This window comes from Arachis hypogaea, chromosome 2 (genome assembly GCF_003086295.3).
Source record: "Arachis hypogaea cultivar Tifrunner chromosome 2, arahy.Tifrunner.gnm2.J5K5, whole genome shotgun sequence".
In the NCBI taxonomy this organism is placed as follows: Eukaryota; Viridiplantae; Streptophyta; class Magnoliopsida; order Fabales; family Fabaceae; genus Arachis; species Arachis hypogaea.
The window spans coordinates 58,637,382-58,651,297 of NC_092037.1; the positions used below are offsets into that span (position 1 = coordinate 58,637,382).

At 35.2% G+C, this 13,916-nt stretch overlaps 1 non-coding gene and 1 pseudogene across 1 annotated transcript; both read left to right on the forward strand.

Moving 5' to 3' along the window:
• The window catches only part of LOC112725710 (fibrillin protein 5 homolog), a 47,693-nt pseudogene extending 37,291 nt beyond the window's left edge, over positions 1-10,402 (forward strand).
• Positions 91-198, forward strand: LOC112764658 (small nucleolar RNA R71). Its single transcript, XR_003183276.1, has one exon. It is a non-coding gene; the product is annotated as a small nucleolar RNA R71 (small nucleolar RNA).
• Positions 10,403-13,916: the final 3,514 nt, after the last annotated feature.

Below are 13,916 nucleotides of genomic sequence, written 5' to 3' on the forward strand. Positions count from 1 at the left end.
ATGAAGAGATCCTCCAGCAGAGCTATCCAAGGACATCTTGGATAGTTCAGACAGACCATCATAGAAGATACCTATGATGCTCCATTCAGAAAGCATGTCAGAAGGACACTTTCTGATTAATTGTTTGTATCTTTCCCAAGCTTCATAGAGGGATTCTCCTTCCTTCTGTCTGAAGGTTTGGACTTCCACTCTAAGCTTACTCAATTTTTGAGGTGGAAAGAACTTTGCCAAGAAGGCATTGACTAGCTTTTCCCAAGAGTTCAGGCTTTCTTTAGGTTGTGAGTCCAGCCATATCCTAGCTCTGTCTCTTACAGCAAAAGGGAATAGCATAACTCTGTAGACCTCAGGGTCAACCCCGTTAGTCTTGACAGTGTCACAGATTTGCAAGAATTCAGCTAAAAACTGATGAGGATCTTCCAATGGAAGTCTATGGAACTTGCAATTCTGTTGCATTAGAGAAACTAATTGAGGCTTAAGCTCAAAGTTGTTTGCTCCAATGGCAGGGATAGAGATGCTTCTCCCATAGAAGTCGAGAGTAGGTGCAGTAAAGTCACCCAGCACCTTCCTTGCATTGTTGGCATTGTTGTTGTTTTCGGCTGCCATGTCTTCTTCTTTGAAGATTTCTGTTAGGTCCTCTACAGAGAGTTGTGCCTTTGCTTCTCTTAGCTTTTGCTTCAAGGTCCTTTCAGGTTCAGGGTCAACCTCAACAAGAATGCTTTTGTCCTTGCTCCTTCTCATATGAAAGAGAAGAAAACAAGAAAATATGGAATCCTCTATGTCACAGTATAGAGATTCCTTAAGGTGTCAGAGGAAAAGAAAAATGGAAGGAAGAGGTAGAAAATTCGAACTTATCAATGAAAGATGGAGTTCGAATTATGCATTGAGGATGAGTGTTAGTCCATAAATAGAAGGATGTGAGAAGAGGGGAAGAAATTTTCGAAAATAAATGAAAAACATTTTGAAAAATACTAATTGATTTTCGAAAACCAAGGGTGGAAAAGAAATCAAGTGATTTTTGAAAAAAGATTTTGAAATTAGAAATTAAAAAGATATGATTGAAAACTATTTTGAAAAAGATGTGATTAGGAAGATATGATTGAAAAGTTATGGTTTTAAAAAGATGTGATTGAGAAAATATGATTTGAAAAACAATTTAAAAAGATTTGATTTGAAAAATTAATGACTTGGCTAACAAGAAAAGATATGATTCAAACATTTAAACCTTTCTCAACAGAAAAGGCAACATACTTGAAATGTTGAATCAAATCATTAATTGATAGCAAGTATTTTTGAAAATGGAAAGAAATTGATTTTGAAAAAGATTTGATTGAAAAGATTTGATTTGAAAAAGATTTGATTTTGAAAAATTTTGAAAACTTGAAAAAATTTGCATTGAAAACAGAATCTTCCCTCTTGTGCCATCCTGGCGTTAAACGCCTAGAATGGTGCACATTTTGGCATTTAACACCCAGAGCACTACCCTTTTGGACGTTAAACGCCCAGCCAGGCACCCTGGCTGGCGTTTAAACGCCAGTTTGTCTTCCTCACTGGGCGTTTTGAACGCCCAGCTTTTTCTGTGTAATTTCTCTGTTGCAGGTTCTGAATCTTCAATTCTCTGTATTTTTGACTTGAAAAGACACAAATTAAAAATATTTTTGGATTTTTTAATAATGAGGAATAATCAAAATGCAACTAAAATCAAATAACAATGCATGCAAGACACCAAACTTAGCAGTTTGTATACTACTGACACTAAAAAAATGAGAATGCATATGAGAAACACAAACACTCAAGTCAAGAGAATTTAAAGATCAGAGTAATGAAATCATCAAGAACATCTTGAAGATCACTTAAGACACATGAATGAATGCAAGAAGAACAAAAACATGCAATTGACACCAAACTTAAAATGAAACACTAGACTAAAAAAGAAACATAAAATATTTTTGGTTTTTTTTATGATTTTGTAAATTTTTTTTTGGATTTTTCGAAAATTAAGTGGAAAAAGAAAATAAAGATATCAAAATTCTTAATGAGAATTCCAGGAATCATGCAATGTTAGTCTAAAGCTTCAGTCTAAAGGAATTAGACATGGCTAGTCAAGCTTCAGCAGGACATTACATTCAAGAGCTAAATTGATGAAGATCAATCAGCTTTGGTGATGATAAGAACATCACCTTGAAACACTAGAATTCATTCTTAAGAACTCTGAAGAAAAATGCCTAATCTAAGCAACAAGATGAACCGTCAGTTGTCCAAACTCGAACAATCCCCAGCAACGGCGCCAAAAACTTGGTGCTGTTGCCGGATCAGAAATTTGGCACTGATGTTACCGGACCAAAAGCTTGCCGAAAACTCGAACAATCCCCGGCAACGGCGCCAAAAACTTGGTGCACGAAATTGTGATCATCAATGGCGCCATCAACATGGTACGCACAATTGTAATCTCAACTCTTTTATCACAACTTTGCACAACTAACCAACAAGTGTACTGGGTCGTCCAAGTAATAAACCTTACGCGAGTAAGGGTCGATCCCACAGAGATTGTTGGTATGAAGCAAGCTATGGTCACCTTGTAAATCTTAGTCAGGCAAACTCAAATGGTTATGGATAATGTATGAATAAAACATGAAGATAAAGATAGAGATACTTATGTAATTCATTGGTGAGAATTTCAGATAAGCGTATGGAGATGCTTTGTCCCTTCCGTCTCTTTGCTTTTCTACTGTCTTTATCCAATCCTTCTTACTCCTTTCCATGGCAAGCTGTATGTAGGGTTTCACCGTTGTCAGTGGCTACCTCCCATCCTCTCAGTGAAAATGTTCAACGCACCCTGTCACGGCACGACTATTCAGCTGTCGGTTCTCGATCATGTCGGAATAGAATCCAGTGATTCTTTTGCGTCTGTCACTAACGCCCACAATCGCGAGTTTGAAGCTCGTCACAGTCATTCAATCATTGAATCCTACTCAGAATACCACAGACAAGGTTTAGACCTTCCGGATTCTCTTGAATGCCGCCATCAATTCTAGCTTATACCACGAAGATTCCAATTAAGGGATCCAAGAGATAAACATTCAAGCCTTATTTGTTTGTAGAACAGAAGTGGTTGTCAGGCACTCGTTCATAAGTGAGAATGATGATGAGTGTCACATAATCATCACATTCATCATGTTCTTGGGTGCAAATGCATATCTTAGAACAAGAATAGGCTGAATTGAATAGAAGAACAATAGTAATTGCATTAATACTCGAGGTACAGCAGAGCTCCACACCTTAATCTATGGTGTGTAGAAACTCCACCATTGAAAATACATAAGAACAAGGTCTAGGCATGGCCGTGAGGCCAGCCTCCCAATGATCTAAGATAGCATAAGAATAAAGATAGCTACCAAGATGAGAATACAATAGCAAAAGGTCTTATTTATAAAGAACTAGTAGCCTAAGGTTTACAAAGATGAGTAAATGACATAAAAATCCACTTCCGGGCCCACTTGGTGTGTGCTTGGGCTGAGAATTGAAGCATTTTCGTATAGAGACTTCTCTTGGAGTTAAACGCCAGCTTTTGTGCCAGTTTGGGCGTTTAACTCCCATTCTTGTGCCAGTTCCGGCGTTTAACGCCGGGCAATTTTGAGCTGATTTGGAACGCCGGTTTGGGCCACCAAATCACGGGCAAAGTATGGACTATTATATATTGCTGGAAAGCCCAGGATGTCTAATTTTCAACGCCGTTGAGAGCGCGCCAATTGGGCTTCTGTAGCTCCAGAAAATCCACTTCGAGTGCAGGGAGGTCAGAATCTAACAGCATCTGCAGTCCTTTTCAGCCTCTGAATCAGATTTTTGCTCAGGTCCCTCAATGTCAGCCAGAAAATACCTAAAATCATAGAAAAACACACAAACTCATAGTAAAGTCTAGAAAAGTGAATTTTAACTAAAAACTAATTAAAATATACTAAAAACTAAGTAAAACATACTAAAAACATACTAAAAACAATGCCAAAAAGTGTACAGATTATCCGCTCATCATCAAGCTTCTTGGAAGAGTTCTCCATGATGCTAGATTCCCATGGACTTTCAACATCTCCTAAATCTTCAACCACTTCTTCCTTTTCTTCAATGATCATAGGCTCCTCCAATTGTTCTAACACAAAATTCGACTCCTCCTTCTCCACCGAATTTTCCAATTTCTCCTTCGTGCGTTGCTCTTCTTTTGACTTTTTACATGTGGTCATGGAAGTATCTTGAGTATTCAAACATTGGTGAGCTAAAGTGTGCACCACCTTGGTCAAATTGGTCACAAACTCAAGTGTATCCCGCTTCATGGCCTCTTGTCCTTGAAGTAACAAAGTGAGAGGATCGTCCATTGGGGCTTGGGGTGAGTAGGAAGGTTCATTATTTTGGAGAGAGGGTTCATAATGGGAAGGTGGTTCTTCTTGGTAAGGTTGTGGAGGTTGTGTGTATTGAGGTGGTTCTTGGGAGTAATCTTGATAGGGTTGTGGTGGTTCTAAGGGCTCTTGCTCAAAATGGTCATAAAAGTATGGTATGGATGATTGGTCATATGATGGATATGGATTATAGGAAGGTGCTTGGTGTGGAAAGGCTTGTGAGTATGGTTGAGGTTTATGTTGAGGGTATGGTTCATAGGCATATGGTGGTGGTTCTTGAAAGTCATAAGGTGATTCACCATAACCATTGGAGTAATATGCATCATAGAATGTCTCTTCTTCATAGTGCATTAGTGGTTTAGAATTTCACTAATGAAATCTCGTTGTAAAGTATAGTTTCTAAACTAAACAATAATCCTTTCATACAAAAAGTTGTTTGTCACTAGTACAAACCCCTAAAATTTATAAACCGAAGTATTGGACCTCGGGTCGTTCTCCCTAGGAATTGTAATGAAGTGTCTTGTTATTGGTTGTGAGTTATATTTGGGGTTTTTAAGATTTTAGACAAGAAATATAAATGGCAAAGAAAATAAATTAACAACTAGCAAAGCTCTTGGCAAGATATGAAAACTAGAAGTCCTATCCTAGTTGTCCTCCTCAATTGTGATGGCAAATTGTCCATTGCTCCCACTTAGTTAACCTCTAACCATGGAGGAAAGTCAAGTGGATGAATCAATTTGATTCCTCAAGTCCTAATCAACTCCTAAAGGAAAGACTAGCTTTAGAGGCATTCAAATTAATTAGCAACTTCTAATTATCAATCAACAAAGAAATTAGATAACTCAAGAGTCACTAATTACTCTACCTAGGCCAAGAGGAACAAAACCTACACTAAAATCCAACCAAGCATTTCATCAAACACTTGGAAGGTACAAAAGAAAAGCAAAGAAAATTGACAACAAGAATAGAATCTAACAACAATTATTGCAAGGAATTAACAACAACAATCAAGGAAATCACAATTATCATGAATTACCTCAAATTGCATTATTGAAAGAGAACAAAGGAATAACAATCTATCCACAACAAAATGAAGAATTACAATTATTAAAGCACATAACTAGAAAGAGGAAGAGGAGAAGATTAAGAATTGATAAAGGAAAAGTGAATCAAAACATGAATTAAACCTAGATCTAAGAGGAGAGATTAACCTAAACCTAATCCTAATCCTAATTCTAGAGAGAAGTGAGAGCTTCTCTCTCTAAAGCTAACTCTAAACTAATCCTAATTATGCTATATGCTAGATTGATTCATTGTTGCCTTCCCCTTAATCCTTCTTCCTTTTATTCCTTTCCCTTAGCAATTGGCGCCAAAAATGGGTTCAGAAACCATCTCAAATCGCCAGGCACGTGTTGCATTAATGAAGTCATGTGCGGTCATCGACGCGTGCGCGCACGATACGCGTGCGCGTCCCTGGTCGATTCTGTAATCTGCGCGCGGGCGCCTTGTGCGCGGGCGCGTGCTTGGCTGACTTTGCTTCTTTGACTTTTTATGCTTCTCTCCACTTGTATGCTTCCTTCCTTGCTTCCTTTGATCCATGCCTAGCCTATTTCAATCCTGGAATTACTAGCAAACACATCAAGGCATCTTATGGAATCAAGGAGAAATTAGAATTCATCAAAATAAGGCTTAAAAAGCATGTTTTTATACTTAAGCATAAATATGGGAGAGATAACAAAACCATGCTAATTCATAGGCTAAATGTGATAAAAGATTATCAAAATACTCTAAATTCAATACAAGATAAACCCTAAAAATGGGGTTTATCAACGGTGCAAAGCCTTAAGTGTGGGGAGGTCTGTCAGTACCTGACTTCTGGAGGTAAATTCTCTTCCCTAGCACCAATAAATTAGAATATTTTAGTTAGATTTTCTTTTTCTTAGAATAGGTTAGTTGCATGCATGTTCTACTTGATTGAAAAGACAATAAGTTTCTTCTAAAAAAATATCTTTAGAACAAATTTCACTAATTCTTATCCTAATTTTTTTAGGATAAATCTGTTTGAAGTTGTATTTGAAACATAATTTTTGAGCTAAAGAACACACAACCTGTGAAAATTTGAGCCTTTATGCATGGTTACATTATTTAACCATGATTATTTTATTCTTTTGTGTTTACTTCTCTATGATTGTAATCTATATTTTGTCTCATCCTATATGTCCAATAGTTATTATGTTTATATGCTTGCATGTGATTGAGGCCATTATTTGTTTAAACTCACTTATCCAAATTAAGCCTACCCTTTTTAATTACCTTTGTTAACCACTTTGAGCCTTAAAATCCCATTTGTTCTGTATATTACCACATTACTAGCCTTAAGCGGAAAAACAACTGTATATCCCAAATTGAATCTTTGGTTAGCTTAAGATAGAATTGTGTATGCTAGTTAAGTATGGGAATATGTGGGAACAAAAAAATTATAAAGGGAATGTATCATGATAATATAATGGGAATTTGGGTACCTACTCATGTGAAGCTATAAGAATTGCAAATCTATGTGCATTGATAAGCTATGTTTAATGAATAAGGGGACAAAATTACCCCAATGTGAAATTAAAAATTCAAGGATCAATGCACACATAAAAAAATATTTGATACATGAGTATGGAAGGTAAAAGGGAATTCTGGGTAGCTAGGTATGAATTCTAAAGTTGTATAAAATATATAGGTTGGGTTAAAGCTGGGTTAATTAAAGATTCAATTTATAAGCTCACTTAACCATATATATATATCCCTATCCTTACCTTGGCCCCATTACAACCTTAAAAAGACCTCATGATGTTTGCATTAGCATATTAACTGTTGTTGATTGGTTAGGAGAAAAACAAAAATTAGAAAGCATGATTAGAGAAGGATAGAGTGATCACCCTATACACTAGAGAGATTAGAGCGTACATACATCATCAGTGAGGGTTCTATACTTAAATTTTTATGTTCCCTGCTTTCACGAGTTATCTTCTTGCACTTTTATCTGTTTTACTGTATAGTGATAGAATTAATGGAATTTGATTTGTAATTGTTTTGAAGAGCTTGTTTACTTTTGATCAAGTGGGCAAGAATCATATAGTTGCATTTGTATATATATAGGTTGTATTGCATTGCATGAATTTCTACATGTTCATACTCATTGTCTTATCTCCTTCAATTAAGCATGAGGACATGCTAATGTTTAAGTGTGGGGAGGTTGATAAACCACTATTTTATGGTTTACATTGTGTATAATTATGTGGTTTTATCATGATCCTTACCCACTTATTCATTAATTTAGCATGCATTTATATTTCCTTCCTGAAATTATTACATGGTTGAAAACTGCTTCCTAGAGACTTTTTATTATGCATTTTAGTTTTCCTTTATCCCATTCGATGCCGTGATCTGTGTGTTAAGTGTTTCAGGCTTTATAGGGCATGGATGAGTTGGAGATTGGAAGGGAAGCCAGCAACAATGGAAGGAACACAAGAAATTGAAGAGACAACCAGCGAGAGGTGACGCGGCCGTATGGCTCACGCGTTCGCGCGGAAGAGGAGAAATCGCAGTGACGCGGCCACATGGCTCATGCGATTGCGCGGAAAGGAAAAGCACAAGTGACGTGGAGGCGTGGACGACGCGAACGCGTGGCACGGAAAAACGCGAATGACGCGTCCGCGTGGACGATGCGATCGCGTGACATGCGCGATCTGCATAATCTGCAGATTTTGCTAGGAGCGGTTTTGGGCCCTGTTTTGACCCAGTTCTCGGCCCAGAACAGCAGACTAGAGCCAGAGAACATGCAGAAACAAAAAATAACATTCATTCTACACAGTTTTAAGTTTTGAGATCTAGTTTTTTTTTTACTCCTTCTATAGGTTTTCTCTCTACACAATTTATACTTTTAGGATATTATATTTCTACTACTTTTGCATTGGGATATTGAGAAGAGTTATTTCCTCATCAAGATTTTGTCATTCTAGTTCGTTCTCTTAACTTGGTTTATTTCTTCCATATTCTTTGCCTTGTTCAATTTTGTCATTGGAATACTTTTATGATTATTTAATACAAGAATTGTTTCTTTCATTTTAATCCATTTTACCTTCCAATAATCATGTCTTCTTTTGATTCCCTTTCATATGTTATGGATTTATTATTTACAATGAGTGAGTAGTTCCCTAACTTGATGGGGAGTTGATTGAAAGGAACCAATTGAGTTGGAAGGCTTGAAAGAAAGATTGTAATTGGGTTTACTGTTGGATTGCCTTCTAGTCACTAACACCAATCCCTTTTAATTAAGTGGGTTGCAATTTGTGAACAGACATAGCATTCCAACGTGTTTGACTTTCCTTTGCCTAGTAAAGGATAACCAAACAGAATAACCTTTAATTATCAATTAATCTTGAGAGCATTCCAACTATAATAGGGACTTCAACTAATCAACTCCCAGTCAAGGCTTTTATTTACATTGTTCAAACTCATCAATTTAATTTCCTGTCATTCAACTCAAACCTTTTTGAAAACATCTGATTAATAAAATAGCACACCTTTCTGCAACTCGTTGGGAGACGACCTAGGATTCATACTCTCACTATTTAAAATTTGAATTTCTGTAACATATTTTTAAATTGATAAGTGGATTTCCGGTGAATTAAGAACTATACTAACAACGTACACATTTTCATAATTTTTAATTCACCAATTTTCGCTGCATCAATGACACACTTGCTGTATTGAAAAGGGAGCTTTACCAGGCAGCGGAAGGTATCCCATTTCAACAATATTGAATCTACTTTTTCATTTTCTTTTTCATTATAAGATTTTAGCATTGTTTAACCATGAAGAAAGGGTATGTGATATGTTTGAAATCAATTGCACTAAAAAATATGTTTCAAGGAATCAACAGGGGGATTTTTGGATTCCCATCTGCCAAGAAATTTGAAATTGAGAGTTTGGTGCAGCATCTAGAATCTCAGAATCCAACTCCAGAGCCAACTCTAGAACTAGACAAGGTAACTTCAACTCTGCCTAAATTATCTGATATCTGATTGTGATTGCAATTTATGATCTATCCCTATCAATAATTTCTATTACATGGAAGGTGGCTGGGTGTTGGAGGCTTGTTTATAGCACAATCACAATTCTGAGATCAAAGAGAACCAAGTTAGGCCTCAGAGACTTTATCTCATTGGATGAGTTTTTTTGAACCATTAACATAGCCAAGGTACAAACTACAAAATTTTGAGTAGAGAGATTGTATATAACTTTTGACATTAGAAGATGCAAACTGTGTTTCCAGTATTTCATCTTTGTAACTTTTATCTACTGAGTTTGAGCATTGGTCATTTGATTCTAAAATGGAGAGCAAAGCAGTTAACGTGGTCGAGTTCAGTGCAAAGGGGTTGAGTTTGTTGTCAGGACAGCTTAGTATTGAGGCTTCTTTCAAGATTGCTTCAGCAACAGTTAAAGCTCTACCTTCTTGTTTGACCAATCTTAATTTATCTCTCTGTAATCTATAACTATTGCTGCTGAGTAACTACCTAGATAATACTTGAAATTCACAGAGGGTTGACATTAACTTTGAAAGCTCCACCATTACTCCTGATCAGGTAATGCTATTAGATACTGCATTTTTTTCTCTAGCCTAATTAATTGTATTTGAATATTTGTCTGATTTTTCCAAGTTCAAATTACTTTCTTCCTTGCATTCACAGTTGATGCATGTATTCCGGAAAAACTATAATCTTCTATTGGGCATCTTCAATCCAGAGGGATGGTTGGAAATCACATATCCTAAGATCATATCATGGACAAACTAAAGGGCTGTGAAACTTGCTGTTTTTCTCTGTCTTTTATTCTATCATTGATAAAAATTCTTGTTGTTTCTTATTTCAATCTTTCTCATAGATATGTTGATGACACCATGAGGATTGGAAGGGACAACAAGGGTAATATCTTTGTGCTGGAAAAAATTGAAGATAGAAGTCGTAATCCTTAAGGTTAAGTAGTATCTTATTTACGATAAATGTTGGGGTGACAATTTTTAAAAACTCATACTTTGACTCATCACTACATCATCATAAGATAGAGTGTGGAACTTGCTTTGATGGTGGGTTCACTCTTCATCCATCCTTTAGTGAATGAATAAGGAGTTAAAGATGAGTTTAAAAAGGTTATGTCGTCTTAACATAACTCGATAGGTTTGAGTTAGACATGTATATTTTTATTAATCCATTTTTAAGTGTTTTGTCCCCTTTTTTTTTTATAGAAACTAGTGGTGAAAATTTGTGATATATTAATTATAATTACTGTTGCATTGCGAGTATTAGTACTCACTAATGGTAAAGTAATTTTACCAAATGCATTTTTTTTAGCTTATGCATATTAAAAGTTACTTTTATTTAATTTACCAAACATAGCTAATACAAATCTTGAAAAGTTAAAGTTTTATCAAATCGGGCCATAACTGACTCATTTAGACATCTACTGGACAAGACTTGGTTGTTATAGTTTATTCATAGATTTTCTTTTTCCTGTGTTGTTTTTTCCCTATATTTGAAGGCTTTTGAGTGTGGTTTATTATGATCTTTGCTTCATGCTTTGTTTAGTTATTTACTTTTTTATGCTTCAACTGCGTTTTGAATAAGTGGTCCCTGAGTAAAATCTTTTGGACAGCCTTGTACTCCCTACAAAGTTAAAATTTGGAGTCTACATTGCGGAACATTCTTAACTTATATAGAGGTTTCGTGCAGGAAGAGGCGAAACACCAAGAACCAAAGGACAAGGTGGCAGCGATGGCGACGGTGAGGAGGCAAAGGATGTTGGAATGCGAAAAGGAAAACATGGAGAAGAAGCCCTTCATGGACATACAAACTGAGACCAAGAGATTCAGGCAAACAACACTTGATTTGATTTTTATTTTTAGCATTCAGCAACAATCGTCACAAATCAGTAACAAGTAATCCCTAATCACACTAAACCTTAAATCAATAAAGCTAAACAAAAATTTCAGTAATGATTTGATTTCTATTTTTAGCAGCAGCAAGAAAATTTCAACAAAAGCTTCAGGAATTAAAAAAAGAGCAACAGCACAAAATCAATTATTTGATTTTCCATTAACCCAGTCATAGTTTCACATTCAAAAATCAACAAGGCCACATTCAAAAATCAACAACAGGACATAAAAGGAAGAGAAGAACCGAAGAAGTGAAGGCAGTGCCGCTAACCTTCGACGGCGACATGGACGGCGCCCGGCGAGACGACAGCGAGTGGTGACACAGCGGCGAGCTGCTCCAAGTTCGAGAGAATCCAGAGAGGACGGCGACAGGGGGAAGGAGGACGCCAAACTACAATAGAGGAAGCAGAGGCGCCGATAGCACGGACGGCGGCGGCACCGCGGCAGACCCGTTGCAGGGTGAACTTAGGATTTTGATAGGGTGAGTTGGGAAGGTGCTATGGGTTCAGACTTCAGGTGATAGTGATATATGATTCACGTATTGGGGGGTGGGGTGGGTGCTAGGGGAAATGGGTGGGTGTTAGGGGAGAAGGGATGTGTTTGGAAAGTGGATTCGACTATTTTTTAAGTCAGTTTTCGATTAAACCGGTTAGACCAGTCGTCTGACCGAATTTTTAAATATTAAAATTAGTTTTATTTTGGTTAATTAAAAAATTTATAAAAAATCGGTTCACTAAACACATCCAATAATATGACGACACGTTTCTAACTTTGTGGGAGCATTCCCCGCATTAAATTTATTCTTAATCTCTTGATCATTCAAAGATTCTTTAAACATAAAAAAAATTTTAAAAAATTTTCAGAAAAAAATTGAAGATGAACGACCTTCTTTTTCCACTACGGGACAAGAACCAGTATATCACCGAGATAGCCGAAACGAATGGTATTGTATATATAAAAATTGGAAAAAAAATTAATTGGGATCCCGTCAAATTGAAATCCATGTACATGAGTTAAAGGATAACAAACATAAAACATACAAAAAAAAAATTAGAGATAATAATTTATAGTAGGTTGATTGGAAGGGAAATAAGAAGAGAGAATCCGAAGACGTTTGTGGTATGTAGCTATAGCTAACATTAACAATAGTAATAATAACGTCATTGGTGATTTGGCGAGGGTTTTAGTTTTTTACCCATGACGAAAAAAAAAAAATCTGATTACATTAATCACACACTAAAAAATAAATAGTTACCTAATCAAACTTATTCATAAAAATAACTGACTCTGAAAAAGTATGTAAAAAAAATTTAGAGAACCAATTACAATATAAATCAATTAAACTAATTTTTTATTTTTTATTTTAAAATTTAAAAAATTAAAATAGTAAAGAGTTATTAGATAAAAATAAAAAATTTTATATTGTAATGTGTCTTAACAATTATATAACTAATAAAATAAAAATATCAATAATTTTAATATAATTTTTTAAAATTTATTTAAATTTTTTAATATAATTATCATTAGTTACATATTCTATTAAATATTAAATTTACTTTGATTAAACATAAATTTTTACCACATTTTTTTGATCTCTTATTTCTTCTGACACTTTCTCAGTCTTCCAATCAATGTTCTGTATAAAATAAGAATATTAAGAACAAAATAAAAACTCTATAAAAATTTGTCAATTTTAAAATACTATTAAGAGAAAAATAAAAAAAAAAACTTGTGAAAATTGCAATATAGGTTAAAATTATAACTTCAAAAATATTAAATAACTTTGAATAACTACTAACAATAAGCTTTATTACCTTGAGTATTTACAGTTTTGGAGTCATACTGCTGAAATAGCTAGCACTACAAGAGAAATGGTGAAACAAATAGTTTAGTACATCGACAAACTAAATGTATATGGAAAGCATACATATTACCAAATTTAAAACATAAAATTATATTAACTATTTTATTGAAATAAGCTTAAAACTAATGATCATATAATACTTAGTTAGAGTCACGGTTTTGAAAATATAAAAAAAATTTAGAGAAATAAAATTCTTAATTAGAGTATTTACCTAAACTCATTGATGAATTAACAAATAAAAATACCTTTTGTTAAATTTTAGGGAAAGTATGAGAAACCAATGAAATATTTATACAATTTGTATAATGGAAGTTTATGGAGTATTAGAGATATAATCATTAATGTTACATTTTTCCATCAGTTAAAGCTTTTGGAATGAATGGTATTATGACATGGTATTGCGACGGCGCTGGCGCCAGGATATGCCTCAAGTGACTGCCACCGCTTCACAAAGATCCATCTATGAAATCAATTGGTGGATTCTGTGTATATGTAGGAAGAAATCTGGTCTCCTGGCACTCAAAGAAACAAGGAGTAGTAGCTAGATCGAGTACAGAAGCATAATATATAGTGTTGGCAGACGCTTGTTCAGGAAGCTCCATGGCATATTGGGATAATCAAAGTGCTGTGCTCTTAGCAGTAAATCTTATCCTGCATTCAAAGACAAAATACTTTGAAATTGACT